Raw genomic sequence first — 6,580 nt, 5'->3', positions numbered from 1 at the left:
GTTTACTTTTTCCCGCCGAGGCTTCTAGACTTCTGATTGGCCAACATTTCTGCACGGTTAGGACTACATCGCCACCTGTTGGTTTGGCATGTTCCTAGCAGCGTTTTCTTTCATTTCTGCCTTTATGTGTGGACGGGATTATTTTTTAAAACGAAAACGGAAAATCTCCGTTTTCAAAAATACCCGTGTACGTGTGGACGTAGCCTTAATTAAAAAATATATTTAACAAATCCAAAAAACTTAAACAGGCAGACCACTAAAAGAGGTCAACTTAACAAACTTAACTCAAAATAACAATGAAATCTCAAACAAACATAAGACAAACTTACGGAGCCCTGCAGGGAGACGGACTTTTGCAAGATCTCGCAAAACAAAGTGGGGATCTCGCAAAGGTTTGCGAGATCTCGCAGAACAAACTCGGGATCTCGCAAAAGTTTTGCGAGATCCCGAGTTTGTTTTGCGAGATCTGGCAAAACGTTTGCCAGATCTCGCAAAAGTCCGTCTTAATTTTTTTTTCTCCCATGTCCGTACAAACTGACCTGCTGAAAGGACACAGGGAGAACTTAAATACTGGTTTAGCTAAAGCAAATGTGATATCCTAAGACCAAGGAACCACGGAGACCATGTTTAGCTCACAGTTGCTTCTTTATTAAGAGAACCGGGGCATGCGCCCCCACAGACTGAAAGCTCCCCAACCACTGTTGCCCCCTGGTGGACAAATCCTTGCCACAACATAACATTCCTCCCCCCTTAAACTACTCTGTAGTTTTAATCACTACAGAAAATACCCATAACCAAAAACTTCACCTTTATAAAAAAAAAATGCAACAACCCCGTCCCCAGCCTTTATTGAAATTTCACTCCGGAATAGTGAACCTTTAGTCCAACAGTCTTAGGTTAACCTATAACAGTTCACCGTAATCACGGCACAAAGTCTCTCAGGTGCTCCGGCTTTCTCTTGGTCCTTTGCGATCGCCGTAACCCAGTGGCAGGTGATTCCAGCGAATCACTACTCTCCATATGTGGCTTCACCACTGGTGTAACTTGCACCTCTATGTGTCTCTCATCCTCGTCTCCTGTCTCAGTGCTGATGTTTGGGGCTGCCTTTGGGGGCTCGCCTGGGTGGCCTTCAGGCATTCCTGCTGCCAGGTACGGCTCCAGGCGGGCAAACAGCTGATCGACGTGACGCCTCACCACTGTCCCATTGCCCAGCATCACCAAGTAGGAAACAGGCCCCGTCATCTCCTGTATAAGTCCTGGTATCCATTTGGGTCCTCTGCCATAGTTTCTGGTATATACTGTGTCTCCAATAACAAACATGCGTTCCTTGGCATGTCTATCATGATACCGTCTTTGGCTATCTTGTTTTGCTGTCACTTTTTGTTTCAAGTCAGGGTGTATGAGATCAAGAGTACACCTCAACTTCCGGCCCATCATCAACTCAGCGGGAGACTTCCCTGTTGTGGACTGTGGTGTGATTCTGTAACTAAACAGAGCCCTGTTTAACTTGGTTGCCAGTGTGTCTCCAGTACTCTTTTTCATGAGTTCTTTGAACGTTTGCACTGCTCTTTCTGCTAACCCATTGGAGGCGGGGTGATATGGAGCGGAGGTGACGTGAGTGATTCCGTTCTTTGCCATGAACTCTTTAGTTTGTGCACTTACAAAACACTGGGCATTATCTGAGACCACCATCTCAGGAAGGCCGTGCGTGCTGAAACAATTTCTCAGGCAGTCTATGGTTGCAGCTGCTGTAGCGGATGGAACTGTATACACATCTAACCATTTGGAGTGGGCGTCCACTATTACTAAGAACATTTTACCCAAAAACGGGCCCGCATAATCGATATGTATCCTTCTCCAGGGCTTTTCTGGCCACTCCCAGGAGTGTAGCGGTGCCTCTTGTGGCCTGTGTCTATGTTCTTGACATGTACTGCAGGACCTCACCTTGTCTTCAATGTCATTCTCCATATGCGGCCACCACATGTAGCTTCTGGCCAGGCCCTTCATGCGGCTCATTCCTGGGTGTGACTGATGTAGCTGTTCCAAAAGGGGGCGTCGACCTTGTTCTGGTATCACCACCCTCGCCCCCCACAGCACACACCCATCCTGCACACTCAGCTCCTGTTGTCTCTGTCTGTAGGGCTGAAAATTAGGATGCTGCGTAGTGGGCCATCCTCTCATAGCATACTCACGCACTCTGGAGAGTATGGGATCTTTGGTTGTCCATCTTTGCAGCTGCTCAGATGTCATCACGCCCTCCTGGTCCTGATCTACCATCAACACTTGGTCCTCAGCTGCCACCTCTTTAGGGAGGTTCTCTGGAAGAGGGAGACGACTCAGACCATCAGCATTACTGTTATTTTTGCCTTCTCTGTATTTAATGACATACTCATAGGCTCTTAATAACACTGCCCATCGCATGATCCTCTGTGACGCCATCTGAGGGACGGCCTTCAACTCATGGAACAAACTTATCAATGGCTTATGATCCGTGATAATCATGAACTTCCTGCCGTACAGGTACTTATGAAAATACTGTACACCAAATATCACAGCCAATCCTTCTTTATCCAGCTGTGAGTAGTTCTTTTCTGCTGCATTCAGGGTACGCGATGCAAACCCAATGGGTTTTTCCTGACCATCTGGCATGCGGTGAGCTAGTACTGCTCCCACTCCATAGGGGGACGCATCGCAAGAAAGAATTAAATCCTTTTGCTCATCATAGTGTACCAATACACTGCTTGACTGCAACAGTTCCTTTGATTTGCCGAAAACCTTCTCCTGTGCTGGTCCCCAACACCATGGTTCCCCCTTTCTCAGAAGCTTGTGCAGTGGGGCCAACAGTGTGGACAAGTTTGGCAAGAACTTATTATAGAAGTTCAACAACCCCAAATAAGCTTTGAGCTCTGTCACTGATTTTGGGGGTGGCGCCTCCTGCACTGCTTTCACTTTTACTGGCACTGGATGTAAACCGGTCTTATCCACCCGATGTCCTAAAAATGTCACTTCCTTCTCCATGAATTGACATTTGCTCCTTTTTAAGCGCAGGCCCGCCTCCTCCAAGCGCTGCAGCACTCCCTCCAGTGTTTGAAGATGTTCTTTGTCATTCTTTCCCGTCAGGATGATGTCATCCAGATACACTGCGACATTGGTCAGACCTTGCAACACACTCTCCATGGTGCGCTGAAAAATGGCAGGACTTGAACTCACACCAAATGGCAACCTGGTGTATGTAAACAAACCCTTGTGTGTGTTCACTGTGACATACTTTCTAGATTCCTCATCAAGTACAACCTGTTGATATGCGTGACTCATATCTAACTTGGTGTATTTTTCTCCTCCCGCCAGCCCCGCTATCATGTCCTCCATTCGTGGAATGGGGTATTGTTCTACAGGCGACACCTTGTTAACAGTCAGTTTGTAGTCACCACAAATTCTGGCGCTGGAGTCTGGCTTTAGTATGGGTACAATGGGTGCGGCCCACTCTGAGAATTTCACTGGTTGGATGATTTTCTCCTCCAACAGTCTCTCCAGTTCCTGCTCCACTTTCTTTTTCATAGCAAACGGAACTGATCGGGGCTTATAGAAGCACGGTTTGGCATCACTGGCTACATGTATCTTTGCCGCAAACCCCTTCAGCGTTCCCAACTCATCCTTAAACACTGTTTCATGTCTGGCCAGTATCCGCTGTAAGGCATCATCTCCGCCTTCTATCTTATGTACAGGTTGCCAGTCTAATTGGAGGGCCTTAATCCATCCCCGACCCATCAAACTAGTTCCAGCCCCTTCAACCACCACCACATCCAGTGTTTTCTTACTGTCTCTGAATTCCACCTGCACTTGGGCTGCTCCTCACACGGGTACCTTGTGGCCTCCATACGTTCTCAGTTTGATTCCACACTTGCTTACTTTGGGCGCCTTACTGCCTTCAAAAAGTTTTTTAAATGACTCCTTCGACATGATAGTGTAACCACAGCCTGTGTCTACTTCAAATGTCACATTCTGTCCATTTACTTTTAGCTTCTGTCTGATGGGTTCTTCCCTTGGGATGCTAATCTCCTCATGCACATTATACATAGTCACACTTGCCTTTATGTGGTGCATTTCAGCTCCTTCTTCCTCACTCTCCACATTCTCCTCTTCCAAGAAATGGGCTTGTTTACCTTGTCTGCCACGCCCTCCTTTTTGTTCCATTTTCATTCGGCAAACCCTTTTTATGTGTCCCACCTTTCCACAGTTGTGGCATTTTTCTGAAACAAACCTGCAGTCCTTGGCCACATGATTTAGTCCTCCACATCTGTAGCACTTCCTGACAACCTGTTGTGACGTCGAGCCGCCGTCCTCCATCTTGTTCACGGCTCCTAATCCTTTAGTGAATCGCGACTGTTCTGTCATGCTCTTCAAATCCACAATGTCTCTGTTAGCAGCCTCCATTGCTTGAGCAAACTTCAGCACCTTTTCAAATGTTAGCGAATCCTCTGCTAACAATCTGCGCTGTATTCTGTCGTCGCTTATTCCACATACTAAACGATCCCGCAGCATCACCGTCAGGGAGTCACCAAAGTTACAGTCCTGTGCGAGCTTCCTCAGCTCCGCTACATAATCGCCCACACTTTCCTCCGGCCTTCTATTCCGTGTGTTAAACTTCCACCGCTGCACAATTTCACTCGGCTTAGGGTGAAAATGATTGTTCAACAATCCCACCAACTCAGCATAAGAACGATCCCCTGGCTTGACCGGACTGAGTAGGTTCCTAATCAGGGCATAGGTCTGTGCGCCCACGCAACTCAACAGTACCGCTCGCTTCTTCTCCTCCTCCTTAATATCATTCGCCACAAAGAAGTAATCCAAAATCTCACAATATTCCTCCCAGGATTGTAGCTCGCTGTCGAACGGTGCCACCGAGCCCAAAGTGGTAGCCATTATTCCACACTGAGGGTTACGCTCCACTTCCCACAGATGCTAGCACTGTACCACTTGCCAACCTCAGTTCATAAGTCACTTAGCACGGTGTAACTTCACAGCAAAACCTGGCTTTTACCCTCGTCGCCATATGTGATATCCTAAGACCAAGGAACCACGGAGACCATGTTTAGCTCACAGTTGCTTCTTTATTAAGAGAACCGGGGCATGCGCCCCCACAGACTGAAAGCTCCCCAACCACTGTTGCCCCCTGGTGGACAAATCCTTGCCACAACATAACAGCAAATGACACACACGGGGCAAACAAAGAAGATATCGTCTCTCTCCCATATATAATATCTTATTGGAACCGATTTGTTCCAGATATCAAGTGGAAGACAGTCTGGATGGTCCCCCATAAATATTTGATTGTAAATAAGGTGAAAGAAGTCTCATTTAAAATTCTACATAAATGTTATCCAGCCAGTCACTACATGGCCAAATGTAAAAGGGACATAAATACTAATTGTACTTTCTGTGGGGATCATCCAGAAACTGTGACACATCTTTTTTGGTACTGTTCTTTTACACAGAGATTCTGGAAGGAATTTAGCAGCTTTGTTATTGTCCATATTTTAAGGGAGTTTTCTTTACGATGGGAAAATGTTTTATTCTGTTTCTTTAAGTTCCCCAAGAAGCATGATAAATGTTTTTTTATGATAAATTTGTTAATACTTTTAGCTAAATTTTTATCCATAAATGTAAGTTTACTAACAAAACACCATATTTCTGTCATTATTTTAAGGATGTGCACATGCACATACAATCAATATCAGACTGCACCAACAAAAAGGCTCTCACAACAATATATGTATGTGAATTTTTGCGTGTATTCTTATAATTGTTACCTTTTTCTTTTACCCCTGGCTTTTTGTGTTCATGTTCTGTTGTTTTGTATACTTCATCTGTTTGTATGTTGTATACTCATTGTTTGTTAAATAAAGTTTAAAACAAAAACTTCAGCTCTTCCAGCCCTTTGCCAGACAGAAGAAACCAAACCCCAAAGAAAGATGTATTAATATAACATAAAACACAACTTTGACCATATAAACACTGGAAGGTGTGATGGAAGAACAAATACATTTAATAAAGAAACAATATTGAACAATAAGTAGAATACATTTAAAGTAGTGACTGCAAAGTAAACTAAAGTGAATCAACTGGTGGTGAAATGTGGAGCTTACCATGTGTGGCTTGCCATCACACACCCCATTACGTTCCCTTCTTAATGTTGGTGAATTTCAACAAATTAAGTCTTTATAAGAATGTGACTTTGTTTTCAACTGTAACCCTTGTTATCCGACAATAAAAAGGGAAGTCTAATTTTCCTTTGAAACCTTGCCAGTTGCCGTGTGAAAGAAATTTTCAATCAAATAGTATTGAAAAAAGATAAATTTAGCAGCTTTCCACATCAAAAGGCGTTCTCTACTTTTTGCTAGTTTGACACAAGACGCAGTTGAACACAGCAATAATTCTTAGAAAGTAAAACCACTTTGCCACATCTGAGAGCTTTATCAGAGAGCGCTGCGAAATGGAAGAGTCCACGATGTAAGAGCCGAGAGACGGCAACAAGTTATTTTAGTCCCGGGTTAGTCTCTGGTGTAAATAAATCAAGCTC

Source organism: Mchenga conophoros, linkage group LG2 (assembly GCF_057382185.1).
Source record: "Mchenga conophoros isolate Kocher_MC1m ecotype Shallow Benthic linkage group LG2, M_conophoros_male_GT1.1, whole genome shotgun sequence".
Lineage (NCBI taxonomy): Eukaryota > Metazoa > Chordata > Actinopteri > Cichliformes > Cichlidae > Mchenga > Mchenga conophoros.
The sequence above is the reverse complement of the archived record's forward strand: the minus strand, read 5'-3'. Positions refer to the sequence as shown.